General features: G+C 40.8%; 1 pseudogene; it reads right to left on the bottom strand.

The window, feature by feature from the left end:
- Positions 1 to 3,487: 3,487 nt before the first annotated feature.
- On the bottom strand, positions 3,488 to 7,189 carry LOC116700830 (collagenase 3-like; annotated as a pseudogene).
- Between the last annotated feature and the right edge of the window lie 1,644 nt (positions 7,190 to 8,833).

Here is an 8,833-nt window from a genome sequence, read left to right as displayed (position 1 = left end):
TTTTGATATTCTTCCAGACCACTGTCCCTGGCTGGGTCGTTGGTGGGAGGTTGATTCCAGCAGAATGGTGGTGGTCAGGTTTTTGGAATGTGAGGCTAATCTTCAGGGGATCACGGGAAAAGTACAAGATGCCATTGGAAGCTATGACCCTCACGATGTACCACTGATGCCCAGGGTAATGCTATTTGGAGTCTGAAGGAACAACGGTGGGTGACATTTAGTTCCTTGAAGATTAGATGATACATAATACTCAGACTGAACCCTCACCTAAGCTGTAATGTGTGTTTTCCAGGTTCCACAACCTACTCCAAAGGGTAACAGCACTGGAAACAGAATGCACAAAGATTTCTGCTGTGCAAGAAAGGAATTCAGGAGTTTCAGGGTAAAAAAGGAGGCAAATGAGGTAATCTTAAGGAAAACTTAATGACTTATTGTGACTTTGTCTCATTCACGGGTCCCCCAAAGTTAGATAAGGCCATACATACATTCTCATCTCTGTGTATTTCGTAACTCTGTGACGGCCCACCGATGCCTAGCTTAGCAATGATCCTGGATTCTATCTAGGTTACTACACGGGTTTATCTAGCCTACTGTTCCCAATAAGTGACAGAATATAATCTGGGGGATACAGTGAACAACCTAAAATCCCAACGTCTCGACATGTTCCTTTAAACAATGACATCAATCTTTTTTGTACAACATTGAAGCATTGGGTTTTTAAATGTTAATGTTCACTTACTTTACCTAGTGTACTATTCTGACTACTAAAAAAAGTTTTTTAAATCAGCCCGTTGGCCTACCCTATCCATTACCACTTCTGTACAGTGACTTCTACAATGTTTGGGACAGAGATTAATAAAAGTGACAGGCTCTCAGACACCCTTTTTTTATTTAGTCCATAATCTAAGGTTGAATTGAGCTCATCCCCATCCCCTGCTGTTTTGTTTGTGTGTCAGACAAGTGTCTTGTTGAACAGATGCATTACATAGTGGCTGCCCTGACTTGGCCAAGCTACATTCATAAAAAAAACTTGCTTTGTTGTTAAGGTGTGTTCTTTCCTTTTACTTCTTCACAACAAAAGGTTAGGCTATCACCCACACAGTTACCCAAGCAACAATAAACAACACAGTATATATTTATTAACTTTTTTCCCTTGTAACAGCCGAAAAGAGGACGAAGAGCAGGATGGAGAGGTCACTGAGAAGGTTAGAGAGCTTGTGGGCATCCCAGAGCCTTCCAGATATCCCTGCAGCAATCAGAGAGCTCACCAAACTGGCTGCCACGAGAGTCATCCTGAATCATCCACAGCTACAGACCATCAAGCAAGGACTCTTGCTGTGTTGTTGTATGACTAAGTATGCATAGATATTGTCCCAAGTGAAAGATAATTCTGGAAATTATTTTTGTGAAGAATTTGAGATTTCCACATAAATCTTTTACATTCTCTACCCAAGATCAGCTGTCTCATCCACAACAATACTGCATCTACTGATGCAAACCTTTCTGTAACAGCTCATGGTGTAATGATACCAAAAAAAGACCTTTTTAAGCACTAAGTTGTACACTGTTCTGTAAAAATTAAACACTCTCATCCATAAATCTAGAAAACTTTAAGGACAGACAGGATAAATGAGAAAGACACATATTTTGTTTTTTCAGAGTTCATCGAGGAAATAGTCTTCACACTGTTTGTTGAAGCACTTTGGTTGCAAAACATGTGTGGAACAGTGGCAGGGACGTCTGTGCACTGTGCCAAATGCAGAGAGAACAGCAGGCAACAACTACTTCAGGTTAATGGTCTGTCAGAGGCATTTTCTGGTCTAAGATCCCTTTTGAAGAGGAGTAAGATTTTCCACTTTATACTCAAAATGAATAGGCATGTTGTGTTTACTTTTGTTTTACAATTAAAAACATGTTAAGGTTATTACCAGCATTTAGTTACAGTTACATCATTTTTAAAAGCACATTAATCTATTCCAGGTGATTTGCATTGTGTAAATATGCACTGAGTAAACATTTAGTTACACTTTCAGAAACACAAAGGAGCAACCAGTATGATGTACTGTACACCGAGAGAAATCTGGTGAAAAACAGATATGTCTGCATTTTGTAAATAGACTGTATTTATATAGTATATATTTATTCTAGTCTAACAACTACTCAAAGTGCTTTTACATACTACAGAACCATTCTTCACTGCCTTACCCAATGGATTTTGACATGGGACTGCCGGGCCAGGAACCGACCACCAACCTTCAGATTGGCAGGCAAGCGCTTACTACTGAACCGCAACAACAAAACAACATGAAAAATGTTCTTATTACAACAAATGACGCAACCACTAATGGATGAACCTGCTGCATTTATGCCTAAAAAGTTACACTGGTAAAATAAAATTTAAATAGCTCACGTTACTGTATTGTGAACAGTAATTTAATTAATGTTGTATGTGGCGTTTTCTTGTGCAAGTGTTCCATTGTGCACCCTGCTCGAACTCCTACTTTACCCCAGTGGAAATATAAATTTAACAAGTGTTTGAGGAATATAAAGATGTATTTAGAGAGCAATTCGGGGATTGCGAGGAAGAGGGCCATCGTCTTCCACAGCCCAACTTGGCGTTGTAAGATGTTCAGCATTGGCCCATGACTTTCCTATAGCTCCCTTTGAAACAACTGTACAACGTGTACTTAGAGAAAAGATTTTTAAAACAATCTAAAAATGGACCACATAAGGTGCAGATTAATACTTTACAGTAAACATATATTAAGCATTTCTTAGATTTCCACTGATAATGAAATGTCAGTGTTGTTGAGAAGTTGCAATGCAATATCATGGCAAACAGGATTGATCTGCATGCAAAAAAAGAACAAACAATATTCAAAATGTATTAAACATTTTTATTTGCCAATTCTGTTCACTTGGGCTAATTATTTTTTTTTCTATTTGTGACACACATACAACATAGTTTTCACGTGACGTAAAATCTGTGTAGACAATTTAAAATGTTAATATTTGAGTATAATTTACGTAACATGCTCCAAAGTTCCACACTTAAACTTATTAAACACAAAACATAAAACAAAAACTATAGCTTAGACTATCAGATAAGATTAAATTAAATTAAATTAATTAAATTAAATGAAAAAGCAATACCGTGCTGTGTATCAGGAAGGGCATATCCAGTATGAACCCGTAGTGCGTAAAAATACAGTTACACATACAGGTCAAAAGTTTGGGCCACTTACAATTCCATACAACTCCATAATAGACAGATACACTGCTGATCTGAGTGGGGGGGCTGCTCTTAATACAATATCTACATTGGCTATTTCACCAACCATTCATCCAATGTTCAAAGGCACATTCTGTTTACTAATCTAATATCATTTTAAAAAACTAACTAGAAAAAACATAGGGAACCTGTTTGCAATTATATAAGCACATAATGTAATCTGAAAACTGCTGCCCTGGTTAAAAACAATGCACTTGATCTCAGCTGGTATTCTGTCTACAATGGAGTGCAATGGACATTTTTAAACTTTTGACTGGTAGTGTATATTATAAAATATATTCTTGCATAGGCATGGACACTTTAACTCCTTCACTCTCATTCAGAGAGGCTACATAAGCAGCTTGGCCATTAAACTGCTCTAGGCTTTAGAGCAGCGCAGGAAGTAGCTGTTCCTCAGCACACGGAACAACCTCCTGGTCCTCAGGCTGTACTCAAACATGTACGGTCCGCTGTAGATGTAAGTAAAACCTGCAGGACAGAGAATCCATGTTAGTGCCTGTGCAAAACAATTCTCACCATGGTTGTTTGGACTGAAATCTCAGTTCAGCTTTAAATGGAACTCACCGTTGACTTGGAAAGCAGCAGTCACCTTGCTGGTCAGGCCCGAGAATGTCTGATCCACTTGCTTGGGGAATCCCTGGTCCATGGTCTTCTTGGCCTCATCATAACTGAGGAAACAGAGACAGTGATTACACTGATTGAAATATGTAAACCATCTTGTAAAACATCATCACGCCTACATCACGTCACCTGAATTAATTTCACATCATTTGATCATTTGAACGCACCTGTAGTAGGAGCTGCCTACAAAGAACAGAGTCTTGCCGGATTCAGCGTCATAGAGGGCTGCGTCGATTTTCTTCACACTTTTGGGCAGACCAAAACTGGAAAGTGATTTAGGATAGCCCCTCACAAGATCATAGCCGCTGAAAGCCCACACTCTCTGATCTGTATCGAGATCAAAAGAAAATACTTTTCAACATATGCATGTACTGTACATAAGATACATAAGGTAGTATTGACAATATTGTCAGTTAGGAACTTGGGGTGAGATAGGAGAAACACATACTTTAAGAGAAGGACTCTGTCTGACTGTTGGCTTTCATAAGCAGCGTCGATGTTGGTGGGAGCATTGGGCCAAAGTTTGTGATGAGACTTTCGGGTGTATTGCTCTGAGGGTAGGCTCCGCCAGAAGAAGCTGAGAACACACAAGACATAAAATAGTGTTTAATCACACTGTGCAGAGAAAACACTCTTAATGAACAACAGCATTCTGATTTTGAGCATTGGACTGTATGTCTGCTTACGGTCCTTGAAGAAGAGCATCTCTCCTCGCAGGGTGGCGACAGCAATCCAGGACAGGGGGGACACAGACTCAGGGGTGGTGGGGGGCTGAGGTTTATCTATCTCCATCCGTATCAGGGTTTGGACCTGGACGTTAAATAAATCACAATCTCATTACAACAATTAAACCAAGTGTTATGTGCTATGTGTACAACCGGCTGGTCTTTTGAACCATTCGTGCATACAGCTACAAAAGTACTGTAATGGGTATGTATCCACGTATTTATTACTGTATGCACCATGTTGAGTGCTGCTGTATAAGACCATCCTGGGGAGACCTTCCCCAGGAAATGGTGGTTCATGTCCTGGAGTACTACTTAAGAGGACAGGTGTTTAAACCAAAACCACTTTTTCTAACCTGGACAAATTGTTCTGGTGCCAGAACATAACTTTCGTTAATATTTGTCGGCTAACAGCCCCTGAAAGACCGTCTCCTCACTGTGCCATTTCCTAGGCTTACAGTAACATTTCGGCGAATAAACTTAACTGACCGTTAAACTTTATCGTCATGTGACCATCCAGCGGTCTTAATTTTGTAAGATATCAAACAAACTGGTTAATGTGATTGCGTTCAAAACAGGCCCAGATGATCCAGATAGTTAGTACTAACCATAGAGAGACTGGATGCCGTTGACATCATCCCGGGGCAGAACAAAGGTGTCTGGGTTATTGTATGAGTACACAGGGTACATGAGAGCACCAGGATCATCAGAGTGAGACAAGCCCAGGGAGTGGCCAAACTCATGGGCAGCCACCATGAAGAGGACGTAGCCTACAGCAGGAAACACAGAAGTACAGGTTAGTTACAGCTCCTCTCCGTGATTATAGCATGTCAATACATACACTGATAGTAGCAGTTAGTGAGTAAAAGATAACAAACTGACCGGTATTTGAGCGGAAAGTGAAGGACTCATCATCATCAAAATGAGCGTCTCCTCCAATGCCAGGGGCTGGGGCAAAGGCATGGGCAAGAGTGCCATCAGGGCATCAAAGGGGTAAAAATCCCCATGTTCTGTTGACAAGAAACTACTCAGGTCAGGTTCCAAACCAAACAGAGCTGCAAGCCATGAGAAGTATAAAAATACCATATCGACGTAAATCAGAACAGGGGTTTAAAAGCATCCTAGTGCTATGAGAGACACATTAAAACACATATAGTTATAGCAAAGACGCTTTATGGGATGTCACAACCAATAACTGATCACAGAGAGAGTAAGTCACTGGGAAAGACACGGAAAAGTGATGTGAACTCACGGCGACCAAAGGAGATCATGATGTCAGCGGTGCCACTGTAGATTCGTGTGAATCTCAGAGGAGTGACTTTGGCCCAAACCTGCAGAGCTTTCTCTATGGGTCATCTATCTCTGCCACAGGCATGTCAGGTGTGTAGTTCTCTATCCTGTAGGACAGAAAAGGGTTAGTTATATTTAAATAATTAAAGAATGCACGCTACATTAACTTTCTCTACATGTTTCTTTTCAGATCAGTCACCTGTAGGTAAGGCTGTTTTTCTCCACTTGAGGTTACTTCCAAACGTGGAGAACCTGGCAATGTGGTGTCTGGGCGCCACAGCGGGGCTTCTTCATCATCGCCATGGTGTCAGCATCCAGCGTCCCGGTGATCTGGAGGCCGAAGAATTGCATCTCACTCAGCTTCCTGCTCACCTGGATCCCGCGTCTGCTAGTTGGACCTTTCCTCTGTTAGGTTGAAGATTTCTTCAGGTAGCTCTGTAAAAAGAACAGGACTTTGATACTTAAACATGCATCAGCTGCAGACTGTACATACTACAATCTATGTAGGAAGAAGAGATCTGTTTGTTAATATGCAGAACTATTTACAGCAGCTTCCCACATTTTTGTCCTGTACAGCGTAACATTAACATTTCTGGATAAATTCAAGTTTCCACATGCACTTTAATGAAAAATAGTGAGACAACTTGAAGAACAAGACAAAGCAAGAAAACATACCTCTGCAAAATCCTCATCTCGCCCAGTAACATGCGATATTGGCACGCAGTAAACTGCGACAGCAGGCTCACTAGAATACACAGATGAAAGTATTCATGTGGTTGAATGCAACATGTTTCTGTGTGCAGGCAGCGGTATATAGCGGAGGACCGGGCGTGTTACACAACTACCCTTCAATCCGTGACTAATATTGCTTTTTAGGGTACGAGAGGAAGTTGTGACATTAACCAGTTTGTTTGATATCTTACAAAATTAAGACCGCTGGATGGTCACATGACGATAAAGTTTAACGGTCAGTTAAGTTTATTCGCCGAAATGTTACTGTAAGCCTAGGAAATGGCACAGTGAGGAGACGGTCTTTCAGGGGCTGTTTAGCCGACAAAATATTAACGAAAGTTATGTTCTGGCACCAGAACAATTTGTCCAGGTTAGAAAAAAGTAGTTTTGGTTTAAACACCTGTCCTCTTAAGTAGTACTCCAGGGACATGAACACACATTTCCTGGGTGAAGGTCTCCCCAGGATGGTCTTATACAGCAGCACTCAACATGGTGCATACAGTAATAAATACGTGGAATACATACCCATTACAGTACTTTTTGTAGCTGTATGCACGAATGGTTCAAAAGACCAGCCTGTTGTACACATAGCACATAACACTTGGTTTAATTGTTGTAATGAGATTGTGATTTTATTTAACGTCCAGGTCCAAACCCTGATACGGATGGAGATAAAGATAAACCTCAGCCCCCCACCACCCCTGATGTCTGTGATTCAACCCTGGTCCTGGATGCTGTCGCCACCCTGCGAGGAGAGATGCTCTTCTTCAAGGACCGGTAAAGCAGACATACAGTCCAATGCTCAAAAATCAGAATGCTGTTGTTCATTAAGAGTGTTTTCTCTGCACAGTGTGAATTATAAACTATTTTATGTTCTTGTGTGTTCTCAGCTTCTTCTGGCGGAGCTACCCTCAGAGCAATACACCCGAGCAAAGTCTCATCACAAACTTCTGGCCCAATGCTCCCACCAACATCGACGCTGCTTATGAAAGCCAACAGTCAGACAGAGTCCTTCTCTTTAAAGGTATGTGTTCTCCTTATCTACCCCAAGTTCCTAATCTGACAATATTGTCAATACTACCTTATGTATCTTATGTACAGTACATGCATATGTTGAAAAGTATTTTCTTTTGATCTCGATACAGATCAGAGAGTGTGGGCTTTCAGCGGCTATGATCTTGTGAGGGGCTATGTCCTCCTGCCACTGTTCCACCATGTTTTGCAACCAAGAATGCTCAACAACACGTGTGAAGACTAGTTCCTCGATGAACTCTGAAAAAACAAAATATGTGTCTTTCTCATTTATCCTGTCTGTCCTTAAAGTTTTCTAGATTTATGGGATGATAGTGTTTAATTTTTACAGAACAAGTGTACAACTTTAGTGCTTAAAAAATGTCTTTGTTTTGTATCATACACCATGAGCTGTTACAGAAAGGTTGCATCAGTAAATGCGTTAATTGTTGTGGATGAGACAGCTGATCTTGGGTAGAGAATGTAAAACATGATTTGTATGTGGAAATCTCAAATTCTTCACAAAAAATAAAATGGATCCAGAATTATCTTTCACGTGGGACAAAATCTATTGCATACTTATTCTCAAACAAACACGCAGAGTCCTTCTTGATGGTCTGTATGCGGTATGATTCAGGACTCTCTGAGTGGCAGCCAGGTTGTGACTCTCGATTGCTGCAGGGATTCTGGAAGGCTCTGGGATGCCAGCACAGCTCTTCTAACTTCTCAGTGACCTCTCCAATGCCTGCGCTTCGTCATCTTTTCGGCTGTTACAAGGGGAAAGAAGTTAAATAATATATACTGGTTGTGTTTTGTTGCTTTGGTAACTGTGGTGGGGTGATAGCCTAACCTTTTGTTTGAAGAAGTTAGAAGGGGAAAGAAACACAACTAACAACAAAAGCAAGTTTTATTTTTATGAAGTAGCTTGGCCAAGTCAGGGCAGCCACTATGTAATGCATCTGTTTCAAAACAAGACACTTGTCTGACACACAACAAACAGCAGGGGGATGGGGATGAGCTCAAATTCAACCTTGATTATTGGACTAAATAAAAAAAGGGTGTCTGAGAGCCTGTCAACTTTTTTATTAATCTCTGTCCCAACATTGTAGAAGTCACTGTACAGAAGTGGTAGGATAGGGTAGCCAACGGGCTGATTTAAAAA

The sequence above is a fragment of the Etheostoma spectabile genome, chromosome 13 (assembly GCF_008692095.1).
Source record: "Etheostoma spectabile isolate EspeVRDwgs_2016 chromosome 13, UIUC_Espe_1.0, whole genome shotgun sequence".
Taxonomy (NCBI): domain Eukaryota; kingdom Metazoa; phylum Chordata; class Actinopteri; order Perciformes; family Percidae; genus Etheostoma; species Etheostoma spectabile.
Note: the sequence above shows the minus strand (reverse complement) of the source record. Positions and strands in the feature narration are given on the sequence as shown.